General features: G+C 34.3%; 1 pseudogene across 1 annotated transcript; it reads right to left on the bottom strand.

The window, feature by feature from the left end:
- Positions 1 to 4,866: 4,866 nt before the first annotated feature.
- On the bottom strand, positions 4,867 to 5,184 carry LOC307196309 (cytochrome c-like; annotated as a pseudogene). Its single transcript has one exon. The product of its transcript is annotated as a cytochrome c-like (transcript).
- Between the last annotated feature and the right edge of the window lie 15,100 nt (positions 5,185 to 20,284).

The raw sequence follows: 20,284 nt of genomic DNA, 5'->3' as shown, positions 1-20,284 counted from the left end.
ACTTGGGCCTGCCCAGATTTTGGTATTGTGGAGAGGGGCCTGTGAGGGTGGTTCCTGGAGCCAGTCCCTTGGGACTTTAAATTTTTAATTAAGTATTTACACTTGGGGCATCCCTGGTGGCGCAGTGGTTGAGAGTCTGCCTGCCGATGCGGGGGACGCAGGTTCATGCCCCGGTCCGCGGGGATCTCACGTGCCGCGGAGTGGCTGGGCCTGTAGGCCATGGTCGCTGAGCCTGTGCGTCCGGAGCCTGTGCTCCGCAACGGGAGAGGCCACAGCAGTGAGAGGCCCGCGTACCGCAAAAAAAAAAAAAAAAGTATTTACAGTTGAGCAAAGGTCTGTTATTTCTTTAACTTTTTTAAAGAAAACACTTAATTTTCCTCAGCCTGCTGAGCTTATGGATGCACCACCTGAAATTTTCTACTACAAAACTTAAGGCAAACATGGTGTCAAGAATATCTGTATGTTAAACTGAGTCATAAAAATTGTAGACATTGAACGTTTTTGACTGACAAAAATAGTGCTTTCATGGGACACAACCTACTACGTAGACATTCTGAAGCAGTTAAATATGTAGCTGTGTAAAGCTCAGTCTGTTTTGCTATACGTCATTCTCGAAAGACCTTATGAGGAAATTTTAATGGAAATTCAGTTCTGTGCAGAAGAAAGATCCATGCCTTTGGAATCAACAAGTCTTGGGTTTGAATACAAGAGCTACTAAACAGTCATGTGACCTCATTAAAGTTAATCAAATCTCTGAAGTTCAGGTTCCCCCTTCAAATGGGACAGTGGTTTTTTTTTTTTTTTTTTTTTTTTTTTGCGGTACGCGGGCCTCTCACTGTTGTGGCCTCTCCCGTTGCGGAGCACAGGCTCCAGACGCGCAGGCTCAGTGGCCATGGCTGATGGGCCCAGCCTCTCCGCGGCATGTGGGATCTTCCTGGACCGGGGCACGAACCCATGTCCCCTGCATCGGCAGGCGGACTCTCAACCACTGCGCCACCAGGGAAGCCCGGTATTTTCTTATTGGGGTGTAATATGGATTAAATGGAAACATTATGCAAAATCTATAGGTCTTTTACATATTTAAACAAAAAAATTGAAGCTTTTCTAAGACAAACTGGTGTTTCAAGATAGTTTCTCTATGTAAGGTAAATTCCCAAATTATCAAAACAAAGGGAAGGTAGCATTAAGGTACAAGGAGGCATTTGAGAAAAAGGACAAAGTCATTATACACACACACATAACCACACTTAGCCTTATAAGTGCCAAGCTATTGTGTGACAGGAGAGAGGAAAGGATGAGTCTTGATGGAATTAGCTTTTTTCTGAAATAATGAGTTCCCTATCACTGAAAATGGTAAAGAAGCAACCAAAATTTTATCTGCCAAAGATTGGTAAGAAGTATTCTACTTTGGGATGGATGTTGGGATAGATTGCATTTAATATCTAAGATTCTATGATTGTATAAAAGCTTAAAAGCTCAGTTCAGAACATCAAGTATTTTCAGTTTTGCAAAACTTCAAGGGAAACAAGCAGACTTCTATAAAAGGCTCAAATGACTTCTTAGAAATCAAATAGCTCTTGCACAAGAACTGTTTGATGACTGAAGTATAAATGAATCAGAAACATATGGATTAAATTTATTATGAAATACAATAAGAGGAAAGTAGTGCTTGGCAAAATCTTTTTGGGCCTCTTGAACCAAAAATCTTTGGAAAATCGTTCAAGATGTTTTAATGACCTCAAAAAGCAGTTGGATTTACTCTGGCCTGCTATAAGCAATTTGAAGCCTTTAATTTCCTTTTTCTATTGTCTCTGGACAAAGTTCAATTCAATTTTCTACCAGCTGTTGACTGTCTCTGTTTAGTACAATAGCTTTTTACTGTCGTTGTTTAAAGTATGTTTGCTTGTTTTATACATTTAGGGAAAAAAAGACTAAAAAGTTTCGACTGTTGAATATTTCAAAATACTTGTCATTACTATTTAAATTTTACCCCGAAATGTCTTCCTCTGCCAAACCATTTGACTTAAGGGTGAAATTCATAGGATCTGTTTGGAATAGAGAGTTGATAAAAGTAGAAAGCCCTGCAAACAAATCTCCAGGGGCAGTGCAATATTTGATGCAAATAGCGTTGGCTTGAGTATTTAATAGAGAAAATGGGAATTTAGAAATAAAAATACCACTGGGAAATATCATCATGTTAAAGCAGAAGCTATGTGTCAGTTAAAATTTACCCTGAATAGTAGAATACAGTATAGAAGTTGAAGTTCTTGTAAACTGTCAAATCTTTAATTCATATTTATTTGATTTTACTTAACTTTTGAAAAATTTCATTACCTTAAAAATTCAGAATTTTTTGTACTGGCATAAAATATTGCTTTGGACTTTTTTTCCAAAATAATACCCAGCTCACTAGCAAATTCTCAAAAATGAAAATTTTGCATAGAAATTTCCCTTCTAGATTGGTACTTTACTCCTTTCTTCCATCCTTCAAACAGCAAACAAACATAAAACTACTGTCCCAAACTCAATAAATCTTGTAGGACCTCTTACCCATCTAATTAGACTCTTGTTGTTTTAAAAAAAGAATGTTCCACTCATTACCAAACATTAGGGTTTCATTTGTGAAATCCAAAAATATTGCGTTGGGGAAGTAATAAAGATTTCAAAATACTGAATTATCTATGCTATATTAGTATGAAGTAGCTCAGTTGACTCAGTGAAAATAAACAATGCAGTTTATGGGTTCAGTTTTAGGTCAGAGTAAAGTGCACATATATAAATTTTCTACCAACTTGTGGTCTGCTTATTGAATAGTAGTTTTAAGACAAAAAATAATGCATACTCAATTATATAGCTAAATATATTAATCTGGATACAGATTGTTTTAATACATACTAATGCTGACCCATGCAAAAAAATAGATTGGTGTGAGATCAGTCAAAATATTCAGCTAGATTAGCTCCTAATTCATTCATTAGCTCCTAAAGTAGTTTTTTATAGTCAAGTAAGAGTTCAATAAAGAGTCTGTGGAGGAAGGAAAGGATTTCTGTCCTCTTTGTGATTATTTAACTATTTTCATTAAAATCAGTATCGGGGGGTGAGGAGTTGGAATCATGGTGGAAATATTCAACTGTCAAGGCAGGTTGCCGTTCAATATTTATTAAGATCTACTGGAACTCCACCCACCATCCATCTAATCATTTACTCACTCATTAACTAATTATGCACAAAATTACAGGCCAGGCACTGTGATAGGTGCTGTGGACGTTTCAACAAAGAAAATAAAAGCTTTGCTCTCTTGAGCGTACCATGTAGTAGGAGAGAATAGACATGTTAACTATAATAATGAAGTGCTGTGGTCGACCTATAGAGAAAGCACAGTAGTGGCAGAAAGGGGTGTGCAATTTAAAACTACCAGGAGTAAGAATGGGTGGTCAGGAAAGGCCTCAGAGTGGCAAATCTCAAAAGATGAGTAGCTGTCCCTCAAGTGGATGGTGAGGAAAGGAGCACTGCAGGTGAGGAAGCAACTTGAGCCAAGGCAGGGAGGCAAGGTACAGCTTAGTTTGGAAAACTCCATGAACTTCAGCATAGCTGGAACTCAAGTTCATAGTGTCATAAATTTCATCTACATCACAATGATACTGAAGGAGTACGAGTGTGGAGCGTTTTTCTATTTGATCTCAGATGCATTGTGTCTTTCTCTTTCTCTGGTCTTTGCCTTTGGGAAAAATATTTCCAAGATCCCTTGATATTTCACTTCCCGTATACAGTTGGCCCTTGAATAATGCTGGGATTAGGGATCCCACCCTCCTCCCCAAAAATAAAAAAAATTTAAAAAAACTAGATTTCTAATTTCTTTCTAGACAATATAAAATTTTAAATTATAGATATTTTAATTACTTATGAATATCTTTGTGAATTTATTGTGCTAAGTTGAAATGATCTTTTTTTTTTTTTTAATCTGAGACTTTGTTTTTAATTCTCAAGCCTTATGATCAGATAATTTACAAATCTGTGCTAATGATAGAGCTCCTTGACCTTAACCCTTCTGAGTTGGCAAAAGCATCATTACCAATCACACATCTACAGTAGTTCTATAGTTGTGTTTCTGAATACCTGTTTAAAAGTCAATCCTGAATTATAACTTAGTCTGACTTTGTAAAGAATTCACAAGCAAGTTTCCCAACCTATCATGTCACGGTGAATTTTAAAAACACCTGATCTTAAAGATCATCTATTAAAAAAAAATTTAAAAAGATCATCTATAAAATGTGAGAAGTACTAAATATTCTTTATCTGATGCTATACAAAACCACACTAAAATGCCCTTCATTAAGTAAAACGCAATGTTTTAGATGGAGAATTTTAATTAAATTGGCATATTTAAGACCAAAAAGATAAAGTGGACATTGTCAATGTATCTTCAGCCCTAGCCTTAACAGGTGAATGAACACAACTTGAAACACAGGTGAATCTTGCTGGTCTATGAGACAGTGAAGGGAGCTTCTCAATATTTAAATATATTAATATAACCAGTTATAGAAATCTAAATATAAAACCAATCTCCTATAGGGTTTGAGAAGGCATTTACCATATCCCTGAAAAGATTAACATTCCTTATTCAAGTTTAATCATCTCTTTAGAAGGGGAAAACAGTGACAGTACTTGCTGAACCAGAATTACTATCAAAATTCCAAAAGCTGACCATATTCATTTAGCCACAAGCCAATCTTATTTAAATCCGGACAGAAATATTACATCAGCTATTCATGATCTGAATTCTAGTGTATGAGATCAATTTAAATATGGTACACATAAAAAGTCATGAGACATTTGTTTCATAATAAATAAGGCAGTGGCCAACTATTACTCATTAGTAGCTTTTTTGAGATAAGCTATCAAGTCTGTCCTTTCTCCCTTCTCCTTATTGCCAGCGAAGATCATTTTTGTTCCAGGGATGTACTTCTTGGGATTCTCCAAATACTCCATCAGTGTCTCCTCTCCCCAGGTGATGCCTTTGTTCTTGTTGGCATCTGTGTAAGAGAATCCGACTGCCTGACCTGTCTTTCACCCAAACAGACCATGGAGATTTGGCCCAGGCTTGTGCTTGCCTCCCTTTTCCACAGTATGGCACTGGGCACACTTCTGAACAAAAATCTTCTTGCCCTTCTCAACATCACCCATTTTTAAATCGTTCTTTCTCCGTGTACGACCTAAGCCATTCCCGCTTGCAAGCCAAAAGTCCCGCTCTCTAATCCCAAGGACACGCCGGTCCGCACCTATGTATGGGTGAAAATGCCAGAATGATCTTCTTAAATAAATCGTTCTAACATACACCTAAAATTTATGGTGTTATAGCTCTACACTAAAAAAAAATTAGAAGTCAATTTTTTCTTTATAATTTGAAGCATAAAAATAATTTAAAGTTTAATAAATCACATACATTTGTATTTATTACTTAGCTTTGGTAGTTTGATTTTAACATATTGTCAATATTTGCTTCAAATTTTTTAAGGAAAAAAATGACTACTCTTGTCTACTTTTGGAAATACATCCCACCATCTGTGTGGGGGGGGGGGGTCATAAGATTTATAATAAGCACTAACTATGTCAGCCTTTGCTATGGAAGTAGACATTGTCTCTATTTTCCAAAGCTATGAGTACACCTGCTCTTTGCTCCACAGGGAAACACTATCTTTGTCTTTCAAGGCCTATAAGAAAACCTGCCATTGTCTACCTTCCAAGGCTACTTGATATAGAGATATTGTTAACAGTCAAGAACAAAGGACAGTTAATATGTGCAGGAACATGAGACATCTATGAGAAATTATTTTCCAATATGCCTTGGCTGAAGTCAGCAGAAAAGGAATTTACTTAAATGATGTTGGGTAGTCCACAGAATCACATCCAAAACTTCTAATTGGGATGAGTCCTGATCATTCTTGCATCTTTGCATCAATGCCTTCCAAGGGCAGGTGCATCTAGATGGTGCATCCTAAGTCCTGGTACAACATTTTTGCTGCAAGGGAAATAATTATCCAAAACTTTTGAGTCTATAGACAAAGGATGACTTTACCACCAACTAATATTAGTTTTAGAAAGGAAATTTCTCAAATATAGAAAGGCATTAAAATACTCAGTTACAGGTGTCGACTACATTAGTTTGGGTTAATATAATGTCTGAATTTTAACTCTGTGATTGACAGAATTATGGCAAGCATGTTCTTTGTTCCCTAATGTTACACCAAAATTTGTTACATTATGTGGCAAAAGGAACTTTGCAGATGTAATCAACATTGCTATTCAACTAGCCTTAAAAAAGGGAGACTCTCCTGAATTATCCAGATGGTATCAAGTAATCATATGAGTCCTTAAAACAGAAGAAGAAAGCAGAAGAGTAATCAGAGATTCCAAGCATAAGAAGGACGCTATATCATTGCTGGCTAAGAGATGGAAAGAGCCATGTTGAAAGCATGAGAAGGAAACGAATTCTGCCAACAGCAAGTACACTTGGAAGAAGACCTCAAGCCTCAGATGAATTTGATATTTAAATGCTAGCATTTAATTATGGAAATCTTAGTTCATAAGAATTGTAGATTAGTTGGAATATGAAGGCACTGACATTTCCTTTCAGAGAGTTCCAAATATCAGCATTGCCGCTTACATCCATGGATTGCAAAGAGATTAAGGAAAAAAATAACAATTGTCAAACACATGTGAACAGCATCATATGAGCTCTCGATCTCCAACAGTGGTTCTCAAACTTCGACATGTGACAGAATAACCTGGAGGACTTGTTGAAACACAGATTGCTTGGTTCTTCTGCTCCCTTCCCCTGTCCCACTGGGAGCTTATGACTCAGTAGGACTGGAGGGGAACTTGAGAATTTATATTTCAAACACTTCCAAATAATGCTGTAGGTCCAGTGACCACCATAAAAGGACCACTAGCCTGTGATATTACCCATGTTTTAAAAAGTTTCTAGGAATAACTGCAGAGCCCAGAAATGGAAAGAAAGACTAAGCATCTTATTGTTTTGATAGCAGTTCTTTAATCAGAATCCATAGGGAATTTCCATTTAATCATTTGAAAATAAATTTAAACACTACTAGTCCTCTTAGGTTCCCAAAATTATATGAGGGATATATTTCTAATCTACTACATAAAGCAACATGTTGCAAATGGAAAAATAACAGAATCCATGATCCATTATACTTACTAACTGCTAAATTTGGCATAATTGTTTGATATACATGTGAGCTTTGTCATTGTCATTTTAAAGTAGGGATAAATCATATCACTTCACATGTGTAACAGTATAAGTTGATATAAATGTGAAAATACTAAATCAGTATCTCTAACTGGTATTTACAATCTACAGCTCTTAGAAATAATGGCAAACATAAAGTTAGCGTTGTATACATTTCATACAGAAACTCAGTTTCCTAGAGCTGAACACTTACATCATTTTTAAATGTTTATAAATGTTAAATACAAGAACATAAACTACAATGTACTGTTTAGTAATTAATTATAAAGTGAAATTGCTGTAACCAAAAAATGGGTCAAAACTTAGTGTACTATAGTACTCAAAAGCCCTCCACATACCCCTTTCTAATCACAACACTCTATTTTCCCAACATAACGCTATCCTTAGGTTTATGGTAATTTCCTTGACTTTTCTCTTTCACCTTACTACTCAAGTATGTATCTCTAAACACTAGAGCTCATCTTTATCTTTGGTATTTACATAAATTTAAATTACTTTCTCTATCATTTGTTATCTGGCTACCTTCACTCATTTTTATGTTTGCATTATTCATCCCTGCAGTACATGTAGCCACAGCTTATTTTTCTCTTTGAGCTCATCCACACACAAGCTCACAGTCAACACACACATATTTTTGTTAGGTACTTTCCTAGGAATAAAATTGTATGGTCAAGTAGTATGCTTCCTTATGTTCAATTTTGGTAGATGATGCTAAGCAATTTTCAAAGTTCTGTAACAATTTAGAATAAATGAGTGTTCCAATTTCTCCTCATTCTAACCTATATGTCTGTATGTATAATATTTAATTGTAACCATTTTTACACGGGGAACATATTTTTACGTTGTGGTCTTAATTTGCATTTCCTGATTATTAATACGGTTCAGCACATTTCAGTCTGTTTTTGTTTGTTTTCTGTATGGAGTGGAGATCGTTTGATTCACTATCAAAACATGAAATACCTGTTTGAGTTGCTTGCTTATGTTTTTCTATAACATGGTCAGTCTCATTTCTTATGGGTTTATGGAAATTACATGTATTTTGGATATGAGTTCTTTGTGGATGGATCATCTCCGTTGAGCACAGTGTCTTCTTTCCAAGTACTGTAATATTGCTCAATCATATTTTTATATTATTTTTTATAGTTCTCTAATGTTTCTGTCTTTTTCACTCTCTTGAATGTTTTTATTACTGATAAATAGAAATATAATTGAGTTCTAATTTATGAACGTGAGAAACGACAGTTTGACATGAGACCATTAAATTTTTTATGTATATTGCAGGTGAAGTCTTCTGTTCCCAAACTCTTCTTTGTAGGGTGATATGATAGCTATGGGAATATTTATATTTAATATTATTTTAGCTTGTCCAATTTTTGCAGTTCTGTCTTCTTAGTAATTTGTCAATTTGTTCTTTTTAAATTTATCAATATAAAATTGCTATAATACTATCTTTTCATTTTAATATCATATTAAACATCCAGGTTTTGTAATAATGACATCTTTTTTCTTTCTGTTATTGGTCAACTGTGTTTTTCTCTTGTTTATGTTCATCAGTTTTGCATGCTGGTTAGTTGAATTGTCAAACAATCAACATTTTGTTAGTTGACTCTCTATATTGCACGTTTTCTGTTTCATTAATTTGTACCCTTATATCTGTTATTTTCCTTTTTATGTCTTCTTTTGATTTATTTTGCTATATTTATACAATTTCTTGTGTTAGAGTCTTCAACCATTATTTTTCTGTCTTGTTTGTTAACATATATATATATATCAGGCTATATTGTGTCATCACTGCTTTAAATATGTCCAAAACACTTTATAACATTTTTATTATCATTCATTGCAAAATATTTACTTAATTTCATTGTGATTTCCTCTCTGAACAATAAGTTATTTAGATCTTATCTGGGTAATTATTCACTATAGTATTATGTTCTGTGTTTTCAAACTGATGGTTTATTTTTTCCCAATTTTTAGTCTTTTTTTGGCAATATGTTTGCTTTAAACTATCTAGTCTGCAAGCATCCAAAGTTATTTTGAAGTGTCTTAAATTTATAACATTTATTATAAAGTTCCACAAAAAGTTAAGAACAATTAGTACCTATTATATCAAAGAATCTCTGCCTTGATGTTGAGAATAATGTTATTGCTCATGATAAACGAGTGACAAAAAGAAAATTCTGTGAGATAAAAACAATGTTTTTATATGAAGATAACAGAAATCAAGAAGAAGCCTATTGTGACAGAGTTGTAGGAGCATATATTTCTTAGTGAAAATACCGACATAATCATATTTTAATAAATAATACTAAAGTATATTATAGGAGAAAACTAAGTCACTGTAAATTAATTATTAATCATCTAATACTTTGTGTTTAGCATTATGTTTATGTTAACTTCTGCCTAGGCTTTGCAAATACAGATTGCCTAGTGTAAATGTAGTAAATCCTGAGCTATTTCAATCTTGTGTCAACATACTTAATCAGTGAACATGCAATCTAAAAATGTGAAACTACCTCACATTTATGATTATTTTAATGTTCTGTCTCACCCATCTATCCTCTGACTTACAAGCATGTGCCATGGCATTTTGTTATGTTCATGTAAGGAAGGGAAATTATTACCAAGTCATTTATTTGTTACCAATAAAACAATTCATTTGTTTTCACAATTACAACAAATAGTCACATAAGGAAATGCATCAAAATCTGCATCTTGCTCTTAGGAAAAATAAAATTACCTCTCTAGCCAAATTCTAGACTAATGAAAATTGAATAGTTTTCCCGTATTCCAAACCAACAGCTACATTGCCTGCACTGTAGGGCCAATGTATTGAACTATGACTTTCACATTGTGAAAACATGGTCCTATCAGAATTTTGTTTAGAGTTTTCACAGAATTTTGCCTATGACATGACAACATAAGAGATATTGGACTTTTGGAGACCAAAAAACTGAGATTTAAGAATATGACTGAAGGATGAATTTAATGAAAAAAAAAAAGCTTAGCCATTCCTGAAATATCAAGAATAACTTAAACTCTTCAAGTACCTAGAACTTTTTTTTCACATAGAAAAAAACAAAAGAATATTAATTACATTGAAATATAGGGCTAGACTATTAGAGGGTTTATCTAAATATGAGAGTTGATAGCAGTGGAGAACAGAATATTGAAAAATTTAACAGGTTTCCCTTGTAGAAAGCTGTGATATGAGAGTTAAGAGTTTATCAAGTCTATATGTTTTAATACAATTTGAAGTACATGTACCAAAGTGTTCATAGGTTTTCACTTTGTTTCCCAATACCAATTTGGATTAATAGACTTTACTTTTTAGATTAGTTTTAGATTTTCAGAAAAATGAGAACATAGTACAGTGTTATATATACACCTGACATGCACAGAGTGTCTATTATTAATATTATACATTTATATGATATGGTATGTATATTTCATTATGATACATTGTTATTAACTAACGTGTATAAACTAATCAGATTTCCTTAATTTATGCCTAATGTCCTTTTTCTGTTCAATGGGTGTAGAAGTCTCCAACCATAAAATGGTTTTGTCTTTTTCTCTTTTCACTTCCATCAGTTTTTGCCTCATGTATTTTCATTCTCTAATATTAGCTACATACTGATTTTTTTTGGAAATTAATATAGCGACTCCATTTTTTTTAGTGTTAGCATGGTACATATTGCTCATTTTCTTTATTTTTAATCTATCTGTGTTTTTGTTTTTATAATTAAAGTTGTTTTCTTGTAGACAATACATGGTTAGATATTATTTTATTATTCTACTCTCACAGTCTCTTTTACTTGGTATATTTTCACATGTAATGTGATATTTTATATAGTTGGATTAATAGCCACAATGTCTCTGACTCTCTTATTGCGATTGTTTTTTTTCCATTTATATTGAGAATAATTGGTATACATCACTAAATAAATTTATATATACTGTGAAATAATTTCCACAATAGGTTCAGCTAACATTCAACCTTCTCATATAGATATAATAAAAAATAAAGAAGAAAAAAAGGAAAAAAAAATCCTTGTGATGAAAACTCTTAGTATTTATGCTCTTAACAACTCTCCTACATATCATATATCAGTGTCACCAATGGTCATCATGTTGTACATTACATCCCTAGTACTTGTTTATCATATAACTGGAAGTTTGTAACTTTTGACCACCTTTCTCCAATACCCTCTGCCCCAATTCTTTTTTCAGTTTCCAGTAATCACAAGTCTATTGTTTTTTTGTTTTTTTTTCTTAAGGTTCCCAAGACGCCCAATATAAATGAGATCATACAGCATTTGTCTTTCTCTGCCTGGTCAATTTCACTGAGCATGCCTTCCAGTTCCATCATGTTGTCACAAAAGATTGGATTTTCTATCTAATTTTTAAGGCAGAATAATATTTTATCTATCTATCATCTATTTATCTATCTATCTATCTACCACAGTTACTTATCCATTCAACAGTCAATGGGCATTTAGTTTGTTTCCATGTCTTGGCTATTTAAAATGATGCTGCTATGAATAGTAGGATGCAGATACCTTTGCCAGTTAGTGTTTTCATATCCTTTGGCTATATTCCCAGATATGGAATTGCTGAATCATATTGTAATTGTATTTTTAATTTTTTGAGACTCTTCAAAACTGTTTTAGGTAGTGGCTGTACCAATTTATATTCTGCCCAACAGTGCACAATTGTTCCCTTTTCTCAGCATCAACAATAGGATTTGTTATGTCTTGTCTTTTTGATGTTGACCATTCTAAAAGGAGTGAGATGATATCTCATTGTGATTTTAATCTGCATTTCCCTAATGACTACCAATGTTAAACATCTTTTCATGTACTTGTTGGCCTTTAGTGTATCTTCTTTGGAGAAATATCTATTCAAATATTTTGCCCATTTTTTAACTGGGTTATTTGTTATCTAGCTATCGTGTTGTATAACATCTTTATATATTTTGGATATTAACCCGGTATCAGATATATGGTTTGCAAATATATATATATATTTTTTTCCCATTCTGTAGGTTGTTTTTTTTTCCCTTTATTGATGGTTTCTTTTGCTGGGCAGAAGTTTTTAGTTTGATGTAGTCCCACTTGTTTATTTTTTATTTTGTTGTTGTGCTTTAGGTGTCATATCCAAAAAATCATTAGCAAGATCCATGTCAAAGAACTTTATTCTTATGCTTTTATTTAGAAGTTTCATGGATTCAGGTCTTACATTTAAATCTTTAACTCATTTTGAGATAATTTTTGTGAGTGGTGTAAGATATGAATACCATTTTACTCTTTTATATATGAATATCCTATTATTCCCAGCACTATTTGTTGAAAAGACTGTATTTTCTCCATTGAGTACTCTTGGCTCCCTTGTTAAATATTAGTTGACCAGGTGTGCTTGGGTTTATTTCTGGCCTCTGAAATCTGTTTCATTGGTCTATTTTTTTGCCAGTACCATACTTTTTTGAAGACTATAGCTTTATAGCGTAGCTCAGAATGAGAAAGTGTGATACTTCCTGCTTTGTTCTTCTTTCTCAGGATTTCTTTGGCTATTTTGGGTCTTTGGTGCTTCCACATAAATTTTAGGAGTGTTTTTTTTTCTACTTCTGTAAAAATTGCCACTGGAATCTTGATAAGAATTGAATCTATAGATGGCTTTTTAATCAATTTTTAACAATATTCTTCCAATTCATAAACATGGGATACATTTTCCATGTATTTGTGTCTTCAGGTTCTTTCATCAATGTCTCAGAGTTTTCAGAGCAGAGATCTTTCACCTCTTGGTTAATTAATTCCTAAATATTATATTGTTTTTGATGCTTTTTTTTGTTGGGAGATAGTTGATTACTGATTCTATCTCTTTACTAATAATCACTTTATTCAGATTTTCTAGTTGTGGTAAGTTGTATGTTTCTAAGAATTTTAAGAATTTTTCTATTTCTTGTAGGTTTTTCAGTTTCTTGCCATATATGTTTCCATGGTAGCCTCTTATGTTTCTTTGAATTTCTTTGGTATAAATTGTAATGTCTCCTTTTTCATTTATATTTTTTTAATTTGAGTCTTTCTCCTTGGTTATTCTAGCTAAGTTTTTTTTTTTTTCAATTTTGTTTATCTTTTCAAAGAAACCATGTTTAGTTTGGTTAATCTTTTCTATCATTTTCCTCTTTTCTATGTCATTTATTTCTGTGCTAATCTTTATTATTTTCTTTCTTACTCTAACTTTGGACTCAGATTGTTCTTCTTTTTCTAATTCTTTAAGGTGTAGAATTATGTTGTTTATTTGTTATTTTTCTGGCTCCTTAATGTAGGCATTTATTGCTATGAATTTTCTCTTAGAACCTCTTTTGCTACATCTCATAATTTCTGGTATGTTATATTTTTATTTTAATTTGTACCAAATACCTTTTTTTTAAATTTTCATCTATTATTTCTTCTTTTATCCATTGGTTTTCAGTAGAGTGTTGTTTAATTTCCATGTGTTTGTGAATTTTCCAGTTTTCCTATTATTGTTGATTTCTTGTTTTATGCTATGGTGGTCAAAGAAGATACTTGATATGATTTCAATCTCCTTGAATTTAGTAACACTTTTTTTGTGGCCTAACTTACATTCTATCCTAGAAAATGTTCTATATGTGCTTAAATAGATGTGTATTCTGTTGCTTTAGATAGAATATTCTGTACTTGTCTGTTAGGTTAATTTGGTCTATAGTGTTGTTCAAATGTGCTGGTTCCTTATTGATCTGCTGTCTGGATGATCTATCCATTGAGAATACTATATAAAAGCTCCCAACTACTGTTAAAGTAATTTATTTCTCTCTTTATCTCTGTTAGTTTTTACTTTATATACTTAGGTACTCTGATGTAAGACGCATCAGTAATTATCATTGTTATATGTTCTTGATGTACCGTTCCTTTTATAATTATATAATAATCTTGTTTGTCTCTTTTTACCATTTTTACCTTAAAGTCAATTTTGTTTAAGTATAATTACCCCTCTTTTTTTTGATTAGAATTTGCTTGAAATATCTCTATCATCCCTTCACTCTCAGTCTATATACATCTTAAAGGACAAAGTAAACCTCTAGTAGGCAGCATATTGTTGGGGTATTGTTTATTCATGTATTCATTCCATTTATCTTTTTTTTTTTTTTTTGTGGTATGCGGGCCTCTCACTGTTGTGGCCTCTCCTGTTGCAGAGCACAGGCTCCGGACGCGCAGGCTCAGGGGCTATGGCTCATGGGCCCAGCTGCTCCGCGGCATGTGGGATCTTCCCAGACCAGGGCACAAACTCATGTCCCCTGCATCGGCAGGTGGACTCTCAACCACTGCACCACCAGGAAAGCCCTCCATTTATCTTTAAAGTAATTAGTGAGTAATTTTTGATAAATAGCAAGGAATTGGCACTGCCACTTTGTAGATTGTTTTCTGGTTGCTTTGTAGAGCCAGTTTTCCTTGTTTCTTCTGCAGCTCATTTTTTTGTGTTTTGATGTCTTTGGGTATCAGTATGCTTTGACTTGTTTTTTTGCATTTTATTTATTTATTTTTATACAGCAGGTTCTTATTAGTCATCAATTTTATACACATCAGTGTATACATGTCAATCCCAATCACCTAATTCATCAAACCACCCCCCCATCCCCTGCCACGTTCCCCACTTAGTGTCCATATGTTTGTTCTCTACATCTGTGTCTCAATTTCTGTCCTGCAAATCAGTTCATCTGTATCATTTTTCTAGGTTGCACATACATGCGTTAATATACAATATTTATTTTTCTCTTTCTGACTTATTTCACTCTGTATGACAGTCTCTAGATTCATCCACGTCTCTACAAATGACCCAATTTCATTCCTTTTTATGACTGAGTAATATTCCATTATATATATGTACAACAACTTCTTTATCCAGTCATCGGTCAATGGGCATTTAGGTTGCTTCCATGACCTGGCTACTGTAAATAGCGCTGCAATGAATATTGGGGTTCATGTGTCTTTTTGAATTATGGTTTTCTCTGGGTATATGCCCAGTAGTGGGATTGATGGGTCGTATGGTAGTTCTCTTTTTAGTTTTGTAAGGAACCTCCATACTATTCTCCATAGTGGCTGTATCAATTTACATTCCCACCAGCAGTGCAAGAGGGTTCCCTTTTCTCCACACCCTCTCCAGCATTTGTTGTTTATAGATTTCCTGATGATGCCTATTCTAACTGGTGTGAGGTGATACCTCACTGTAGTTTTGATTTGCATTTCTCTAATAATTAGTGATGTAGAGCAGCTTTTCATGTGCTTCTTGGCGATCTGTAGGTCTTCTTTGGTAAAGTGTCCATTTAGGTCTTCTGCCCATTTTTGGATTGGGTTGTTTGCTTTTTTTAATATTGAGCTGCATGAGCTGTTTATATATTTTGGAGATCAATCCTTTGTCTGTTGAGGCATTTCAAATATTTTCTCCCATTCTGAGACTTGTCTTTCGGTTTTGTTTCTGGTTTCCTTTGCTGTGCAAAAGCTTTGAAGTTTCATTAGGTCCCATTTGTTTATTTTTTTTTTTAATTTCCATTACTCTAGGAGGTGGATCAAAAAAGATCTTGCTGTGATTTATGTCAAAGAGTGTTCTTCCTATGTTTTCCTCTAAGAGTTTTATAGTGTCCAGTCTTACATTTAGGTCTCTAATCCATTTTGAGTTTATTTTTATGTATGGTGTTAGGGAGTGTTCTAATTTCATTTTTTTACATGCAGCTGTCCAGTTTTCCCAGCACCACTTATTGAAGAGACTGTCTTTTCTCCATTGTATATCCTTGCCTCCTTTGTCATAGATGAGTTGACCATAGGTGTGTGGGTTTATCTCTGAGCTTTGTATCTTGTTCCATTGATCTATATTTCTGTTTTTGTGCTAGTACCATATTGTCTTGATGACCGTAGCTTTGTAGTGTAGTCTGAAGTCAAGGAGTCCGATTCCTTGAGCTCCGTTTTTTTTCCCTCAAGACTGCATTGGCTATTTGGGGTCTTTTTTGTCTCCATACAAATTTTAAGATGTTTTTTGTTCTAGTTCTGTAAAAAATGCCATTGGTAATTTGAGAGGGGTTCCATTGAATCTGTAGATTGCTTTGGGTAGTAGAGTCCTTTTCACAATATTGATTCTTCCAACCCAATAACTTGATATATCTCTCCATCTGTTGGTATCATCTTTAATTTATTTCATCAGTGTCTTATTGTTTTCTGCATACAGGTCTTATGTCTCTCTAGGTAGTTTTATTCCTATGTATTTTATTCTTTTTTTTGCAATGGTAAGTGGTAGTGTTTCCTTAATTTCTCTTTCAGATTTTTCATCACTAGTGTCCAGGAATGCAAGTGGTTTCTGTGCATTAATTTTGTATCCTGCAACTTTACCAAATTCATTGATTAGTTCTAGTAATTTTCTGGTGGCATTTTTAGGATTCTCTATGTATAGTATCATGTCATCTGCAAACAGTGACAGTTTTACTTCTTCTTTAACAATTTTTTTTATTTCTTTTTCTTCTCTGAATACCGTGGCTAGAACCTCCAAAGCTATGTTGAATAATATTCGTGAGAGTGGACATCCTTGTCTTGTTCCTGATCTTAAAGGAAATGCTTTCAGATTTTCACCATTGAGAATGATGTTTGCTATGGGTTTCTTATGTATGGCCTTTATTATGTTGAGGTAGGGTCCCTCTATGCCCACTTTCTGGAGAGTTTTTATCATAAATATGTGTTGAATTTTGTCAAAAGCTTTTTCTGTATCTATTGAGCTGATCATACGGTTTTTATTCTTCAGTTTGTTAATATGGTGTATCACATTGATTGATCTGCATATATTGAAGAACCCTTGCATCCTTGGGATAAATCCCACTTGATCATGGTGTATGATCCTTTTAATGTGTTGTTGGATTCTGTTTGCTGGTATTTTGTTGAGGATTTTGCATCTATATTCATCAGTGATATTGGTCTGTAATTTTTTTTTTTTTTGGTAATATCTTTGTCTGGTTTGGGTATCAGGGTGATGGTGTCCTCATAAATGAGTTTGGGAGTGTTCCTTCCTCTGCAATTTTTTGGAAGAGTTGGAGAAGGATGGGTGTTAATTCTTCTCTAAATGTTTGATAGAATTCACCTGTGAAGCTATCTGGTCCAGGACCTTTGTTTGTCGGAAGATTTTTAATCACAGTTTCAATTTCATTACTTGTGATTGGTCTGTTCATATTTTCTATTTCTTCCTGGTTCAGTCTTGGAAGATTATAACTTTCTAAAAATTTGTCCATTTCTTACAGGTTGTCCATTTTATTGGCATAGTATTGCTTGCAGTAGTCTCTTAGGATGCTTTGTATTTCTGTGGTGTCTGTTGTAACTTCTCCTTTTTCATTTCTAATTTTATTGATTTGATTCCTCTCCCTCTTTATCTTGATGAGTCTAGCTGAAAGTTTGTCAATTTTGTTTATCTTCTCAAAGAACCAGCTTTTACTTTTATTGATCTTTGCTATTGTATTCTTTGTTTCTATTTCATTTATTTCTGCTCTGATCTTTATGATTTCCTTTCTTCTGCTAATTTTGGGTTTTCCTTGCTCTTATTTCTCTAGTTCCTTTAGGTGTAAGGTTAGATTGTTTACTTGAGATTTTTCTTGTTTCTTCAGGTAGGCTTATATAGCTATAAACTTCCCTCTTAGAACTGCTTTTGCTACATCCCATAGGTTTTGGATCGTAATGTTTTCATTGTCATTTGTCTCTAGCTATTTTTTGATTTCTTCTTTGATTTCTTAATGATGTCTTGGTTATTTAGTAACTTATTGTTTAGCCTCCATGTGTTTATGTTTTTTATGTTTTTTTTCTGTAATTCATTTCTAATCTCATAGCTTTGTATTCAGAAAAGATGCTTGATATGATTTCAATTTTCTTAAATTTACTGAGGCTTGATTTGCAACCCAAGATATGATTTATCCTGGAGAACGTTCTGTGTGTACTTAAGCAGAAAGTGTAATCTGCTGTTTTTGGATGGAATGTCCTATAAATATCAATTTAATCTATCTGGTCTATTGTGTCATTTAAAGCTTGTGTTTTCTTATTAATTTTCTGTTTGGATGATCTGTCCACTGGTATAAGTGAGGTGTTCAAATCCCCCACTATTAATGTGTTACTGTTGATTTCCTCTTTTATAGCTGTTAGCAGTTGCCTTATGTGTTGAGTTGCTCCTATGTTGGTGCATATATATTTATAATTGTTATAACTTTTTCTTGGATTGATCCCTTGATCATTATATATTGTCCTTGTGTCTTGTAACATTCTTTATTTTAAAGTCTATTTTATCTGATATGAGTATTGCTACTCCAGCTTTCTTTTGATTTCCATTTGCATGGAATATCTTTTTCCATCCTCTCACTTTCAGTTTGTATGTCTCCATAGGTCTGAAGTGGGTCTCTTGTAGACAGCATATACATGGGTTTTGTTTTTGTATTCATTCAGCAAGCCTGTGTCTTTTGCTTGCAGCATTTAATCCATTCACATTTAAAGTAATTATCAATATGTATGCTCCTATGACCATTTTCTTAATTGTTTTGGGTTTGTTTTTGCAGGTCTTTTTCTTCTCTTGTGTTTCTCACTTAGCGAAGTTTCTTTAGCATTTGTTGTAGAGCTGGTTTGGTGGTGCTGAATTCTCTTAGCTTTTGCTTGTCTGTAAAGCTTTTGGTTTTTGTGTCAAATCTGAATGAGGTTCTTGCCAGGTAGAGTAATCTTGGTTGTAGGTTCTTCCGTTTCATCACTTTAAGTATATCATGCCACTCCCTTCTGGCTTGTAGAGTTTCTGCTGAGAAATTAGCTGTTAACCTTTTGGGAGTTCCCTTGTATTTATTTGTCATTTTTCCTTTGCTGCTTTCAGTAATTTTTCTTTGTCTTTAATGTTTGCAAATTTGATTACTATGTGTCTTGGCATGCTTCTCCTTGGGTTTATCCTGTATGGGACTCACTGCACTTCCTGGACTTGGGTGGCTATTTCCTTTCCCATTTTAGGGAAGTTTTCGACTGTAATTTCTTCAAATATTTGTTCAGGTCCTTTCTCTCTCTCTTCTCCTTCTGGGACCCGTATAATGTGAATGTTGTTGTGCTTAATGTTGTCCCAGAGGTCTCTTAGGCTGTGTTCATTTATTTTCATTCTTTTTTCTTTATTCTGTTCCTCAGCAGTGAATTCCACCATTCTATCTTCCAGGTCACTTATCCGTTCTTCTGCCTCAGTTATTCTGCTATTGATTCCTTCTAGTGTAGTTTTCATTTCATTTATTGTATTGTTCACCTCTGTTTGTTTGGTTCTTTAATTCTTCTAGGTCTTTGTTAAACATTTCTTGCATCTTCTCTATCTTTGCCTCCATTCTTTTTCCGAGGTCCTTAATCATCTTCACTAGCATTATTCTGAATTCTTTTTGTGGAAGGTTGCCTATCTCCATTTCATTTAGTTGTTTTTCTGGGGTTTTATCTTGTTCTTTCATCTGGTACATAGCCCTCTGCCTTTTCACCTTGTCTATCTTTGTGTGAATGTGGTTTTTGTTCCACAGGTTCCAGGATTGTAGTTCTTGTTTCTGCTGTCTGCCCTCTGGTGGATGAGGCTATCTACGAAGCTTGTGCTAGTTTCCTAATGGGGGGAACTGGTGGTGGGTAGAGCTGGCTGTTGCTCTGGTTGGCAGAGCTCAGTAAAACTTTAATCCACTTGACTGCTGATGGATGGGGCTGGTTTCCCTCCCTGTTGGTTGTTTGGCCTGAGGCGACCCAACACTGGAGCCTATGCAGGCTCTTTGGTGGGGCTAATGGCTTACTCTGGGAGGGCTCACACCAAGGAGTACTTTCCAGAACTTCTGCTGCCAGTGTCCTTGTCCTCATGGTGAGACAGAGCCACCCCCCACCTCTGCAGGAGACCCTCCAACACTAGCAGGCAGGTCTGGTTCAGTCTCCTATGAGGTCACTGCTCCTTCTCCTGGGTCCCGATGTGCACAGTACTTTGTGTGTG

Source organism: Stenella coeruleoalba, assembly GCF_951394435.1.
Source record: "Stenella coeruleoalba genome assembly, chromosome: 13".
In the NCBI taxonomy this organism is placed as follows: domain Eukaryota; kingdom Metazoa; phylum Chordata; class Mammalia; order Artiodactyla; family Delphinidae; genus Stenella; species Stenella coeruleoalba.
This window is presented reverse-complemented; position numbering and strand designations above follow the sequence as displayed.